A 15,693-nucleotide genomic window follows, 5' to 3' on the forward strand; every position below is an offset into this window, starting at 1 on the left:
GCTTTTAACGACTGTTTGCACCGAGCCTTAAGAGAAATTTCATTTTAATAAAAGCACCGTTGGACACGTTCGGAGAAATTGATATAACGTATTCCAATCCATCATTTTCCAAATACGCTACTCTTGTAGTCGAGAATTGAACATCAAAGAGTCTGGACTCGAATAGAATTGACCAAAAGTCAATCGCGGTGATTAGGGGGATTTTTTCAGGCAAAGAGAGACGAGCCATTGTTAATAACGTGTTCCGTTGGGTATAATCTTTTATCAAACCATTGGCATTACTAATAATAATAATAATATTATTATTATTATAATTATTATTATTATTGTTACTATTATTACTTTTGTCTCTGTTACCACGAATCAGTATTCTCCGCCGTAATGAGGATGGCGAAGAAGATCGAGCTGCCTGGAACGGTATCCGGTAATACCTCATTCTGGTGAGCCAATTACGAGTATATACAGAGGTACAGTACATTGGCGTCCAAAGTGCAAGAGCAAAGTCGCAGCGCGGGTGCTACTCTTCTCCCGTCAACGACGAGTCCCAGTGATGCGTACCCTGTTGTATACTCCTTCCTGTTACAAACGTAATAACAAACCACGGTCTGTTTGTTGGAATGATACGCTCCTTGTGTACATACACTGATTGATTTCAGGGATAATTTTAACAACGAATAAAAGTAAAATGAATTCAAAGAAGGATCGGAGTAACAAGAGAATGAATCCATTGTATATACAGATAGAAATCGGATTCTCCCTGAAAAAATTATGCCATTTCTCTCGTTTCATGTAACGAGACCTGACTTTTTTTTTTTTTTTCTTACCGCGGTAACGCGAGTTGGCGACACTACAGCGGTAAAGAGAGAAAGGGAAATAGAAAGAAATTATTCGCTCGGATGAGATGACGAAGTCGCGGAAGGTTTTGAAGCTTGATGAAAAATACCCTGTCTGCATTCGGGGGGCATGATATGATAGTGCAGATGCGTTATATTATGCCTTCGGCAGAATATTATAAATATACGGGTAAAAATACACGGTTGAAAGGCAGATTTCAATATGGGATGGTAATGATAATAATAGCCAGCGGCGTGTAGTGGGCAGGATCATATTTCGAAGTATGCGACCTCGACGCGACCCAGCTGCAGTACCAGTTACATGCATTGATCACATACGCGGGTATCGATTGAATTATTGACGGTCAATCGAAGCGACGCGTTCGGTTCCACGGTTCGCTTCGAGGAAGAATCCTCTTTCAGATCGATCGGGTAAAACAGGATAATAAGTCGCGACCTACAACTTTGCGTTGGTCGGCGTACCTGCCTTGCTCCTCCGCCGCGCACGTATTACACCTGCAATCTCCGCGGTTTTCTATCCATCCATCCATCCGTCCATCCATCCATCCATCCATCCAGTTGTCCCGCATCCTGACGCAAGCTCGCGTACCTCGTACGAGTAGCTGTAAATAGCCGATCCGCGTTTATCGATAGAGCAGAGTTTTTCAATCACTCTCTATATTGGTAAGGACGTTTGTCTTTTCTATCCTCTTTGAATTTCAGAAAATATGAAGCTGTGAAAATTTCGTGCCGCGCAAGTCGTTCCCCGCTAACGCTGGATCAATGTTGTGCGAATTACTCGATCCGCGAACTGCACTTTACCGCGATGCACGAGTGCAGCTCTGGTTTCGGTTCTGCATTCGGTTTACCTCTTGAAATCGTTTCTAGAGTAGGAACGCGAATTACCCGAGAAATGAAAAGAAGGAAAGCCGAAGAAAATTCAATGCGTACGTATACGTGCTTACGTCTGGTTTACATATAACGTACAGCATCGATTTCATCGTACAATGGCCCTGACCGATCAATCCTACGCACGACAAATTATTCACGCAAGTCATCCTGCGCGAGGAAAATGTCGAAACGGTTAATTTGAGAAGCAGCTGGTATCTTTGAAAGGATCCTTCCTGGCTTGCGAACAGCCGCATTATATAGCCTATAATAGACTGGGCAGGAGAAGCCGGGCCATGAAAGGAACCGCGGAAATGACGTATCTGTAACCGTGCTCAATAAATATCCAATTTCACCTCAAGACGAGGCGGGGGCGAAAGCGCATAATATAATTTTACGTAAATTTTTATCGCCTCTTGGCGTCTAATGGCATCATTTATTAAAGAAATTGGCTGTAACAGTACCTATTTGTCACCTGCCATCGGTAACTCCGGTCGTATTTTATAGAGAGGCGACTTGACTGGTCCGATTTCATAGCGATTCTTGCACGCGGTTTAGGGTGACGCTTCTCCCTCATTACGATCGCCATTTATCTTTCACCCTCAATGGCAACTCCGTGGGTACTCGTCACTAATCACACCTCAGACAATTAACACAACGCCGATGGCCGATGAGGAGGGTTAAAAATTGTTCAGGATGATCCAGCCGACGATCCGACGAATCAATTCAATCGGATGTTAACTACAGGCACCACGTTAAAACTGATACTTTACGCTGGGTAATATGGAGCGGGCTGCGCACTGCACCGCGCACTGTTCGTTGATCACAAGATTAATGTCAACTTCGTTCACGGTGCCCGCGTCCGACGGCCGACCTTGCCGAGGAGCAGAAGTAAGCGAGTGTCGGTATGTGCGTGCATCACGAACGGCAAGAACTGGCGGTAGATTCAATTCGATAATCCACTCGAAGGGGTTGATAAAAACAAGCGAATATGCAGAGGCCGTCACAACAGCCGTTCAAACCGCTCGACCGCAATAATACGAGGAATGATTGCGTACGGTGTAATCAACATCTCAATTCATTCGCGCACTCGGCGGCTGTCAGGGGAGCCGTCCACCGTCAAGAATCGGTCCTCCGGTTCCCAACAGCACAAGAAATCAATCCAGATCGTCATTCGACACGCTTGATGTCCCGCGCCATGGCGTAGCTGCCACCGCGGTCTGACCACAACGTCATCTCCAATCACACCCTGTCACTCGATCGTCGCAAGGATTGCAGAGAAGCTAAGCATAAATGAGAAATAAATACCGCCCACGAAGCCCGACGATTCATCGATGTTTAATCGAGGCAGCTTTCCAGCGTTTCGTTGGCGCGTATAAAGAGGGTTCCGGGCACTTCTTTGTACCGCGGTTAATTTACGGGGCAAACGGGATGTCGGGCTGTTTTCGGACCTAAACGACATTCGCGGGAGGGGACGTGAAAACGGATCGAAAGAAACGAAGCGAAGGAGGTGTGCAAGAGCCGTTTTGTGTGGGAAAGGGAATCGCGGATCGATCGAGGGTGGCGGAGGGTAGTTCTGCCTCCTGGAGTTGTAACGGCGATCCGAGGAGCTGCGGGAACAAGAAAATGCCACGGCCGTTCCGGTGATACATCGGGGTATTAATTCTCCCGCCTGTGAAGAAGGAAGAGAAGGAGTAAACGAAAAGGGTCCTCGTGCCGTGTAGTTAGCCCTCCGAGAGTTTGATTCCGCCAATTTTACCCAGCGGACGAGATTTCCTCCTCGGAGTTGTTGTTGGCTCGGGCCACGGAGCGACTACCGGTCGAGTACTCGAGGAGGTCGAAGGAGCGGAAGAGACGAGATGAAAACGACCCTGCTTTGCAAACCCGTGCAAATTTATGCGCGAGATAACGCGGACATCGCGGACATCGCCACCGTCGCTCCAGGAGCTGCTTGTTGATGCACGACCGAGCCTCGTATGAGGTTAACTCTCTTGTCCATCGGAATAGAGCGCGGGCGACAGATAATGCAGCATCATTTAACGCAGCGCGGTCTCATCCTCCGGCTGTTCTTCCGTATCCTGGTACCGACGTAGCCAGGTTATCGTGGCATAAATCAACCAGTTGTGCAATCTTTTGCGGCGTGATCGACACCGCGCGGAAGAAGAGAGAAAAATTCAATCATGCAGGCAGCGTTGAACCAGTTTCCACTACCACCTACCGAGTGGCGCGATGTGCAGAAACACTTTTGTGAGCATTTTTCCTACATCATGCAGGATTCCCATTGCGGATTTTTATCCACTCTGATTTTACACGTTTCTATATCATGTAAGCTCGTTTCCGTGATAAGATTTTCCATCGTCAGACGAACGGTGCGCCATCGATTCGCAGCTGAACTTCTGAGAAGACTAGAAGAGAAGATCCTTCTCGAGTTTAGCAGTTTGGTGAACGGTCCTTTGTTCAATTATTTAAATTAAATGAAAAGAAAAAGCGAATCTTGCGCTGCGCCGAGGTGCAGTCGGAGAGTTAGAATCAATTGGTAGAATAGAGCTCCCGGGGAATTACGTGACAATCGAACGGTGATGAAAATTCTGATTCGATGTAGGATTCGGAGGACTTATTGAAAACGCATTATCAATAAAAGCTTTCGCTCGATTCTTTCAAAACCGTAACTATCGTCAAATTCTTGACAACGAAGATAAACCACGTTGTTTTGTACTCAAGAATTCTTGACCGAAAGAGTAAAAAAATTGCCACTGTTCTCAAGAAAGATGACGATATTAGAAAAAACAAAATACACGAGCGTTTGCAGTTTTTTGGACCAACACGTGTTCCGTAGTTCAGATCATTGTCACCGGTGAGGAGAGTATCCGAACAAGATTCTCCCTGATCTCTCTCGGATGGACGTCGGGAAAAAGGTGTCGCGGAATTCCAGCTGTTGCCGAGAATCTATCGAAGCAAGGAATAGGCGGACGATCGCCAGTTTGCCGGAATCGATTCTGGACGAAATGGAAAATAGGATGAGATATACGGCGGGTCGGGAGAGGAATCCCGCCCGCTCCGCAACTAATGTCTTCACCCCGCCGTTAGCTCTGTTCTGCAACAATGCCCGTCATCTTGCTGACGTTGGAAGGCAATTGGTGCGGCGGGTCGACAGCCGCGGAAGAAGCTGGGGGCTTAGAGGTTATACACAGCCTCGGCGAGTTTGGTTTGGAAGTAAATTTCTTCCTCTAAGCCTCTTACGTTTAATGCCCGATCCCGCGGCCGAAAGGGGAAATAGAAAGGGAGGTCGGCGCGGGGGCGGAAAGACAGTCGGCCCTTAACTAAGCCACGGAAAATCATGCAATTATCACGCTCGAGCTAACTATCGGAGATTGGGTAGCGCCGATCGGTAAACCTTTTGCGGTCATTGCGAGCATGGTAGCCATCCACGCTTCGGCGTCTCCCATGGCGCCGGTACCAAGTAACGGACCGAGGAGATAATTGTTTCGGTGTCAGGGTTCATCGTGTATAATTGAAAACGTGGCCAACTCCATATACGGCCGGCAGGTCGACGGTCTGTACCGGTATGACTTTATTCCTCGCCTGCACTTTCCTGCCCATCCGATCTCGGCTGCGCGACGTTAGCGACCTTTCATACACCGGATGCATGTACCTGATATTTTATTTATTACCGACGACACGTCAAACGACCCTAATACGGCATGATCGAAGGTGTCGTTTGTAGATACCTACCTACGCAATGCGTGCTAGATTAGAAACACAATCTGTTTTCAACCCCGTTATGGGAATGTGGAAATTGTTGTATTTGCTCGGATACCGTTCACTTTGTTCATCCGCGTCTATTTTTAAGCTTAGAAATTCAGCGCGCGATTCGCACAGTCGGCAAAACTCGACTTGAATTAAACGAATGAATTTTCGGTCGTCCGTAAATTGCTTCGTTGTACAATTTTAGCCTGTTTCAACGGTGCTTACGCGAGTGCCTTTCAGCATCTGGTCCAATTAGCTCCGATTTCCATAAAGCTGAATGCGACCAAAGAAGTGGCGGTTGAAACAGCGAATTACGTGTTGAACGGTGGTAATTGTAAGCCACGCAAAGCCGTACGCGGCTTGTGTCCGGACTTGTGCGAGTGTCGAAATTATGCAGGAATCACCGCGAGAAACCGCCGTTGTCTGGTTTTGGCTAGCGTTCACAGGTGGACGATTCATTATGCAGATATTTGGTAGCTTATAATGGCTCAGCGATTAGGGGGAAAAAAAAAGAAAAAACGAAAAACAGATTACGTATCATTAAAGCTATTTAAGAACCCTCAACGATTAATCGATGGGAATAAAATTTCACGTGCCTTTTTGCAAAACAAATTTTCCCTCCGTTTCATTCTAGAGGAAGAGCATAATCACACGTGATGAAATCATATGAAAATCTGAAAAATGACGAGCGTTGACTCTCGGAGGCCCGACTGACATCCGGTAGTGAGGCAAACTAGGGTGAAAAACGTGGAGAACAGAGGGCTGACAGAATCGACGCGAGGCACGCGTGTGTTGAATGTCATTTACAAAATTTATACTTGCAGTAATTTTTAACGAATTAGACAACGCCGACATTTTTAACACCTGGCTCCCAAAAATCGCCCGCCGTTTCTGCCCTGAAGCTTGAATATTGCCTTATACCTACCCCGAAACCCGGGATCCCTTCCCTCGGTTTGTAAGTGCCGTTCCACTTTACACGGCTTCTCCTTTTCCTCGTCTCGTTTTTTGCCGTGCAGAGGAGCGACCGTGATGTGTGCGTTTATGGAATTCGGATTCGGCGGGTATTCCGATGCGGATCCGCGGTTAAAAGTTATCGCTGACGTGCGCTGGAAGCGCGCATGTAGACCCTCGCACGACTGCCGGATAGATAGGGGAACGACGTTACGCGGCTGATATGCAGCTTATACTGCCGCGAGTACACAGCTTTATGTATGCATACGCTTATACATGTCGCGGCTGAGGTGGAGCAAGAAAAAGCAACTTCTGCCAGAGCAGACCTTTGCCAATGCATGACCTTTTTTTGGTTGTATTTGTTTGATCCTTAGTTCTAGAATTACCAAAAAATAAGTTTCTAGCGTCTAACCCTCCAGCGATTGGTTTTACTAATCGAGAAATTCAAAATTTGTACCGTCAATTTATAATTTTGGAAAATAAAAGGGTCAATAACTGGGTCTAAATCTGTCGATAACTGGTACACTTACCTCGTACGTATACGCGGAGAAAACGAAAGTGAGGAATACAAGGTGTGGCTGACGGAAGTCAAACCAAACAGCGGTAAATTCAATGATTCGTCTTTTTCCCCTTTCCATAACTCGAGAGAATCCATTTGAACGGGGTTTGCCGAGCTTTGAAAGGATTACCCGTATCCTTTATGGCGAAAATGTGTCCTCCCGGCTTGTAGGACGGCGCGGTCGCGGAAAAGCAAGCTTTTTATCCGAAGGTTATTTTTGTATCGGCCACAGGTCACGTATGAATCGTATCAGCCGAGTCAGAACGGGCGATCCTCTACATTGTGGGAGAAACGAGTATGAGTATGGAGCACAGAAACGATTTGCCAGGGTGGCTGAGATACGTACCTACCTATAACGGGAGGGTTTTAAGATCCCGGGTGGATCGGCGGGTGCCGCGGGAATACGGACTCGGGGAGTCAACGAAAGCTTGCGGTGGTTCCGAGAGAGGTGAGCCTGACGAGCAATTGACGTCGGCATCCACCGAGCGAACCGCAATCCAATAGGCGATAGCGGTTTCTCTCGAGTTGGCTTGGGTCGGATAATCGTCGTACCTACTCTCTTTCCCCCGCATATTCCCCCTCGGAGTGTCCGGCGAGAGCCAAAAGCCCGTGGGCCGATTATCGTACCTTTAACGCGAGGAGGGAATAAGGAGTCGCAAGGCAATGGTGCGCAGCGGTGTTGCAGGCGCCCTGGGCGCGAGACGAGGAAAAGATACGGACAGAATTTCCAGAAGCATTCCGAGAGCGAGAAGTGCCAGCCAAGATCGTGGCGAGAGGGAGCTAAGACTCGACCGCAGGCATTTCCACCGCCGACGAGACTCGGACGCCCGAGGGACGGTCGACGTCGTCGACGTCGTCGACCTTAACTTGCACCATCTTCGAGGGAAATTTTGAATTCCTCGAGCGGCATGCTCAGGGCGGAGGTCAATCCGCTGTCACTCTGAGGCACTCGCAGTCGGACGTTGCGTACGAGGTCTTGGCAGGTGCAGCTGGGTCAGAGATCGCGTTGATTACGACAGAGATGAGAACGCGACACGTTCGAGGTGGTAGGCGAGCTAGTCCTGACAGTGGTATAATGGAGTTTTCCTCCTTCTGCAAGCGCTAGGCGTAGGTTGATCGGCAGATTATAGCGAGCGGGGGAACTTTTTCGCCCAACCCTTTCGCTAACGTGATTTTAATCTCTAAATTGCAACGAGCCAGCTGCAGCATCGCGGCGTCGAGGCGCGGTGACGCTGCCGGAGCAAAACGAGTTCGAGGCGGGCGGAAGCGAGTCCGCGGCAAACGGACGAGGAAATGCCTCGACTTCTTGAATATGATTTGCGGGCCGAGCGAGCGCCGCGAAAGGGAGAGGAACGGGGCCCTCTGCAACCTGGGAGCAAGAAAGGCGAAGAACGAAGCGAGCCAGCCTCGAGGGTGCACGTAAGAGCCGAGCTCAGGCTCGCGTTTGTGTAACGAGTGCGTGCGACGATACGTGGGGCGAAGAAGGAGAGTCGTTTCCCCGCAACGCCCACGCGCACTTTGGCTAATCGTAAGCGTCGGAGTGATCCGGCCAGGCTGACTATCCAGCCTCGGATCGGCGCGTCCTGCAAATAGAATAACGTATCGCCTGCTCGTGTCCGCGCAGATATGCACCAAGTTCATGAATCACAGCCTGCCCGATAATGAATTCGGTCGACACTCTTCCTCCGCGTACGGCGCGAGGTCAGAGACTCCTTTTACAGGAAATTCGCAGCCAGGCTTCTCGTCCGCAGCTCATTTACCGTGCGCATAATGCAAGCGTGCAGGGGATAAGCAGTTACGCAGACTTTCCCGTTATTGGGGAACGCTTGAGAACACCTCGATGTTTACCGGAAGCAGCAGACTGCTCGCTTGCGCACATTTTTACAATGCGGTTATACGATGGGGAAGCAGACTCGCCGTTTCTCAGCTGGGATACGGATAATCTCAATTTTTAACTCATCGTCAGTTGAGCTGGGAACAAGGCGAAGCGATCAGACCCTGTCAAGAAGAGACGACCTCTCGTCTGGGTCGAAATTGGGGTCAGCGAAATGACGGCCTCTCTTATTTCCACCATCGCACTCTGATCGCGGGGCGACTAGTTCCTGAAAGCCGCGAATCCCTCGGTTATACGATTTCTGTCGTCGTCGCAGCGCGCAAGCCGAGTTTCCGGACGGCACGTCAAGGTGTTGGAATTCACGCAAATTGGATACTTACACGACACCCGTTAGCTCAGGCGCGGGCAGCAGCTTGCGTTGACAGCTGCCACGTGATAGCATCGGAAGAGAGTATCGCCTACGTGCAATTAAGACGCGTGTAACTAACAGCCACGGCCGGGCTCCCCTGCGCCACGACGCGTTGCATAACCTACGCCGTTTTGCATCGTAAGATGGACAGCGCTTGCGGGAGGTTCCAGCTTGACCTTGCAAGGCTCGAGTGGCTCGCCGGATGGCGGGAGACTGCATCAAGCGGTGGACTCGGACCTTCAATATTCAACGTACGGTTTGACCCGGTCCATTCCCTCCGGAAGGTACATTCACTTAGACTTCCGTTTCAAAGTTATTAGGAGTAATTCTCTCGCTGAGCCTCCGTACGTCGGCAGGTACCACGTACTTACTAACAGCGTGCAGTTACACTGCTCCTAGAGAATTTATAATAACACAACCGCGGTACAGGAGCGAGTTTTATACCCCCATAGCCCGCCAGGCTTACCGGCTGCAGCCATTCCGCCGAGGTCTGACAAGCTGACCGTCTTTACGAGCGTAAATATAATAACTTTAATTATTTAATGACTGCCGAGTGATACGAGTCGAAATATATCCACACACGTATGTAACAGGACTCTCAAATCATTTCTTCTGCACCGCGTTCAGTTGACCGATGAAATCGCTAATGACAAACTCCGTAATTGCCCCCCCGCCTCCGATAAACCATACGCGCCTTTATTATTGTTGCTCATAGCCTGTCCTGCGTTGTACGGCTACACGTCAGGCGTTGCTTGACGGCCGATGCCATGCGAGTGATCGCAGAAGAACCTGCAGCAATGGCAGCGAATCCTTTCGCAGGCAATTGACCGGGTGATAGATTTTATATCCCTGGCACATGGCACCGCGCCCGTACGGTAACCGGGCTCTCTTCCTCTCAACGTACGTCGCTCACTGACTCGCTCACTCCCTCCTTGGATCGCTCACGCAGGTCCTTCTCTCTTCTCCCCTAAGCCGGCGCGTTTAGCCGCGTTGCACTTAGCAGTTTGCCCTCAGTTGTAAACTATCAGCGTATCTTGTTCTTCTCGGCCGGCTTAACCGTGGCAACTAAGTCGACTTCCGACAGACTCGATTTCTCCGTGATGCCGCAGCCGGTCTCATCGTCAGGTCTCTCTGACTTGTACCTACTTACCTCCGGGGAGGATTCTTTCTCTGATATCCACAATACACCCGGGGATAAATCGTCCGCACAGCTGCAGCTGTCCTGGGAAAAGTTCATGACTAGTTCGCCGACGGGGGTATATTCCTTAGAGTTATACATCATTCCAATGATTTGTGGCTAATTGCGTATGGCCATTAAGGATATCGCAGTCGCGGCTTCCGCGGCAGCCGGAGGATAGCAACTGGACTTCGCTTCGTAAAGCTTTCACGTTCGGTCGTAGAACATTCTCCGACCACGGCGAGGTTCGAATGAATTCACTGTTCATTTGATTTCCTATTTTTTCCAATTAATTCCATGCTACGGATGAACGGACGAGTCATCGGATTACCGCGCTTATTTGATCGACTACTCCAGGCTCAATGGCGTCTGATCAATTATGATTAACCCACTGTTAGCGCGCAAGGTTCGATGAACAGTGTTTGTATTGCTCATTCCCTGATTAGCAGTTTACGCGATCATTGATATTTGCCAGTTCACGACGGGATGGATACCGATGATCAATCGTCGCTCACCGAGGCCGTTGGAAACAGCTCGAGCGGTGTGGGCGAGCACAGTTCGGACACAGTGGCGAGATTATCGAGTTGAAAATTCATCGTCGGATCATCGGTTCTCCGGGAGAAACGTGGCTGGTCTCTTTGCCTGAAAGTAAAAGTCATGAGCGTTGTAACGTAGGCACGTACGGTTCAAGGTTCACCGTTTAACGCAACGTCACGCACGAGAGAGGCAGGTCACGCGTCTATTATTTGCTTTCGTTTTCTTTAGATTCCACTGACACGTCCGGAATGGGGAATAATGCGTGATTCAAATTCCGAACTCGATATGTCCTTTCAAACTTGGTTCTAAAAGTAGACCTATGCCTTGTTCGGCGGTAAAGTGTGAGAATCAATATTCGAATTTCAAATTACTCAATGCCAGAGTCCGCAGTACGTATACGCGTGGTAAAAGAAATAACAAGAAACGAGTATGAATAAAACGGATCAGGAAGTACAGAACAATAGGGGCTGAAGGCACACAACTCACCTCACTCAGGTCTGGCGCATGGGCCCGCGAGTAACTTATCTTTGGGTAATTCTCGTTTCAATATTGACTTAAAGGCAAGCGCATAATTGTTACCCGCAGGCGTCGGCAATTTAGTTCTATCTCCCACTAGCTTGTCAGACGATAACACCTTGTAAATTACAATTCTCGCCAACAACTAACTATAAAAATCGTTGCGAGTCTATCGCAAGATTACAGCCGTGCAAGTAGATACCAGAGGCCATATATATTATTATTCTCAACAGAGTCGTCGGCTTGAAGAGCAGTTTACCTACGTCGTTTTTCATTTTCAAAATCACTTCCATCTCGCATTTTCATTACCCTCGTGTTTTATACGGGACATTGAAACGAATTCAACGACGCCAATTTAAGTATCTTATCGTTCAACCACTCGTGAGATATTGCCTCTGAAAGTTTCCAACAATCTCCCATCAGAAACGAACTTATTGTTAGACGAGGTTGAAATGACCAAAACAAGTCTTTTGTTAGTCTCAGCAGACATCTATCACATCTACTATACTGGTAAATACGAAATAAAATTGAAGACTTGATAGCCTTCGCACGAATTTGTACACGAATACAACACGTGACTTTAAATGACTGTGAGTTCAACAAAATGCATGTAAAAAAAAAATCCCTGTAAATTTCTAATGTTTTACATATTTCGAAACCCTTACGAAAACTGTCTCAATGTCCCGTAAGAATCTTATAGAAGCTGTTCGCTGACGTGTTGCTTCTTTTCAAAAGGCTTATATTTAGGTAGGTTGTAATGAAGGAAAAGACACGATTGCGTGACAACACCGAACCCAGTAGATAGGATAATTAGTTTGATGGGACGTGAGTTGGAGTTACATATAAATTGTAACCGCCAAGTTGAAGGCGGATAATAATATAATTCTTTTTCCGACAGAAAGTTTGAGGCTCGATCCTCGTCGCGAGTCTCTACCAAACGCAAAAGGTTAATTTAGTTGATGGAAAAATGGGGGCAACCGAGTGTAAAGTCGAAATACGATGGGGGCACAGGGGCGCAGACCAAAGGATCAGCGGAGAGCAACACAAGAAACGTAAAAGCGAGAGAAAGATTGGAAAGAAATAAAAGTGAAGAGTAGAGAGGAAGTGAAAGGGAATCTGGAAGGCAAGGAAAGGAAAGGAAAGATAAAGCGAGGTGAGGCGAGGCGAGGCGAAATAAAAACAAGGAGACATTATACAGACGACTTCGTGTAGTTGAGCACGAAGTGCAGCGGATATGTGGCGTTGAAACGAAACTCGACACCGGACCTACATACTTGATCTTATAGTCGCGATTCAACCAGCTGCAAATATCTCGGGTGCCGGTGTAACGCGGTAGTCTAGGTAATTAACGCCTCGTGTAGATCTTATCACTCGGGTGGTACGCGCAGGGAGTTCATGATGGCCCGTGATGGGCCGTGATGTACAGCCTTGCTGGCTTAATGGAATATTATTATCGGTTAGCATCAGCTGGCCGGGGCTGAATTAGCAGGAGGTAGATTTGTAATTGGAATAGAGCGATCTGAGCAAGAAGCTCCCTCCGCGACGGGAGAAACAATTCAGAGGAAACCGAGAGGTGGCCAGCAAGACGTGTTCCTCAAAGCTGCAATCAGGCTCTGATCAATCGATGCGCCAGCCCCGGAACGTCCTCTTCTTCTCTTCCCCTTTATCCGTCGAGCTCTTTGTGTCTCTTACTGTCTCGTTTTCTTGGGCTACGTTTCCTGGTATTATTCAGCGGTATGCGCTCGTTGTCGATGACACGGCGAGTTGCCTTTCGAATCAGGTCGTAAAACGTTTGCGTTAACAAGGGACAATGCTCATCGCACTTGCCGTCGTAAAAATTCTTATCAGTTATCCAACGAAACGTACAACGATCGATATTCGGGCAACGCGATGTCACGCCGCTTGCCCCGCGGAATACACGTACGATTTTTTGATAAAATTCGTTCCGTCCTTATCACCATGTGGTTCGAACGAAGAGGGAAACCGGTGACGGGAAAGAGGAAAGGTCAGGTAGAGAAAGGGATCGGAACGTGTCGACTTATTTATTTAGTGACAGCTCCGAAAATTGTGAACCGAATAAATTGAGATGTACGGTGAGACAAGACGCTAGTCGGTTCCCGTAACTCTGTGTTTTGCCGATAAAAGAAGAGGAATTACAAGACCAGCGAGAGCACCGATCCTTCGGCGCATGCATCATGATCCAGCACTACGAGATCTCGGAGGACAGGGCAAACACAACGTGGAAATGGCAAGAGCCGCCCAAGTTCTGAGACGCGGTGGAATGCCGCCGTGCCAGGCCCGAGTGTCGTGCCGCGGTAGAGCGAAGCTGGAGCGAAGCTGAGGCGAAGCTAAGGCGAAGCTAGAGCCAAGCTGGTGGCGTATGAGAGATAAGTACGGAAAGCGCGGCGATCCGTCCGCTCAGACTGCAGGGAGGACGGACCAAGTTTCGTTGCACAGCGAGGGGGGGTGGCGGAGGAGATTAATCCGAAACGAGAGAGGCGCGGAGAGGCGCGGAGAGTCGGATGGTGGCGTTTGGCTCCGAGGGTCGGCCACCCGTTTAATTCGTTTTAAATTCGTAGCGACGGTTTTTGTTCCTCGGAGGAGGGTCACGCCTCGGGTAGACGTCGGGGGCCGTCGCGCCGCCAGGCGTCGGCTGGCATCCGCTCCACGTCCCGGTTGAGGTTACGAACTTCCTTGTGAACGTCGACCCGTACACACCGGCGACTTCGATGTCGACCGTGAACCGGAGGATGGCTCCCGGCTCCTCCGGATCTCCCCGATACTCCATCGCATTCCGTCACGCTTATTGGTTTCATCAGATTGCTTTGCTTCTATTAGGTGTCTACACGGATAGCACGTTTCGCCAGCCAGCAGCACGTTCTCTAATACCCCGAAGGAACACCAAACAAATGAAATAGCAAGCTGCACAGCCCTCTCCTCTCTCTCTCTCTCACCCTCCTATCCTCTCCTCTTCTTGGGCGGCGTGTCCTCCAAGCTCTCCGATAGTTCTACGATACGGTGTACGCCAAGGCGGAACGCCATCCACCGCACACTTCGCTGTCTCTCTCCCTCTCTTTGTCTCTCGTTCCTTCTTTTTTTTATCCCTCAAGTGTGTACATGTTGCGAGGAGCAGCGTACAGACCCTACTTTCCACGGGCGGATTGGGATTGGAAAAATTCACTGACCCGTAATACGGAATATCATGCCAATATTTGCACGGCTTGTCTACAAATAATCAACTCTAACAAGCCTTCAAATGTAATAAGCCGCTCGGCCTGCCTTGTCCGAACTCGAACGCCGAGAATATCCATCGTCGATGTGACATACGTGGGACGTGTGTGCACGAATCGACGCATGTACCACGTCACTCTTTGTATACGGTGGTCCGGATGGTGGGTATGCGTAGGTGTGCATCTGGCGGTAGGTAGATGCCGCGATATCTTATCCATCGTAATAAGTATTTGCGAGAATGGTGGCGGTGGGTATAAAAGAGAAGTGCACAATGGAAAAGAATCGAGGTATAGACCGACGCGAGGTGGCCGACGTGTAGATGCGGGTCGGACGTAGGTGTGGGCGGGGTTGTGTGCTCGTATCTACGTGTGGATAAAGTATACATAGATGCCTACTTGGGTGCACGACAAAGACATTCGCCCGAGTTATTGATCACTGGTCATCCCGAGGGACGAGGTGAAGGAAAGTGTCCATTGTACCGTGGTCAGCAGCCGGAATATTACCGGAACACGGTGTGAGTTTAGGGCGGAGAGAGGTTCTTCGCTCGTTGTTGTCATAGACTGACAATTGTACCCAACTAACCATAAGCGTTGTGTAACGCTTTCCCGACAAACTTCCATACTCCCGAATTACTAGATATGTACAATGATGAAAACTGTTCCGTTCCATTCTCTTGGTTATAGCGCCATTTCCGCGCCTTCTCGTTACCGGGTGCGTTAATAAACACCTTTTACCGCCTGATAACGATAAACCCGCTTTACTACTCTTCGCGTGCATTACGGTGCATGAATGAATTATCCGGATTCGTAAATTCATCAGATAATAAGAGTAGCATTGGAAATTCATGGGACTGAGGAACATGATTTATGAATGGTTCTGGCTTCTGAAATCTTTTGATCCCTTACGCTTTGAAACGGTACAAAATCTCCTCGAAATGATCAAGAAGGTTTTCGAAAAGCCGATAAAGGGGATGTAATCTCACGATCGGATCACCTGAAAGGCGAGTGACGA

The 15,693-nt window shown here is 48.8% G+C and overlaps 2 protein-coding genes across 11 annotated transcripts in view; one reads left to right on the forward strand and one right to left on the reverse strand.

The window, feature by feature from the left end:
* LOC124177330 (autophagy-related protein 16-1) overlaps positions 1–15,693 on the reverse strand; it is a 237,098-nt gene that overhangs the window by 38,093 nt on the left and 183,312 nt on the right. The window lies entirely within an intron of this gene.
* Positions 1–15,693, forward strand: part of LOC124177329 — a 93,376-nt gene that overhangs the window by 11,337 nt on the left and 66,346 nt on the right. The window contains exon 1 of one of the 2 annotated variants that reach the window (XM_046559618.1): positions 420–440. The exons of the other annotated variant lie outside the window; for it this stretch is intronic. The gene's annotated coding sequence lies outside the window, so the exon portion shown is untranslated. Of the gene's footprint in view, positions 1–419; positions 441–15,693 lie in introns of those variants that run through there. 2 annotated transcript variants of the gene reach the window in all.

The sequence above is a fragment of the Neodiprion fabricii genome, chromosome 3, assembly GCF_021155785.1.
Source record: "Neodiprion fabricii isolate iyNeoFabr1 chromosome 3, iyNeoFabr1.1, whole genome shotgun sequence".
NCBI lineage: Eukaryota > Metazoa > Arthropoda > Insecta > Hymenoptera > Diprionidae > Neodiprion > Neodiprion fabricii.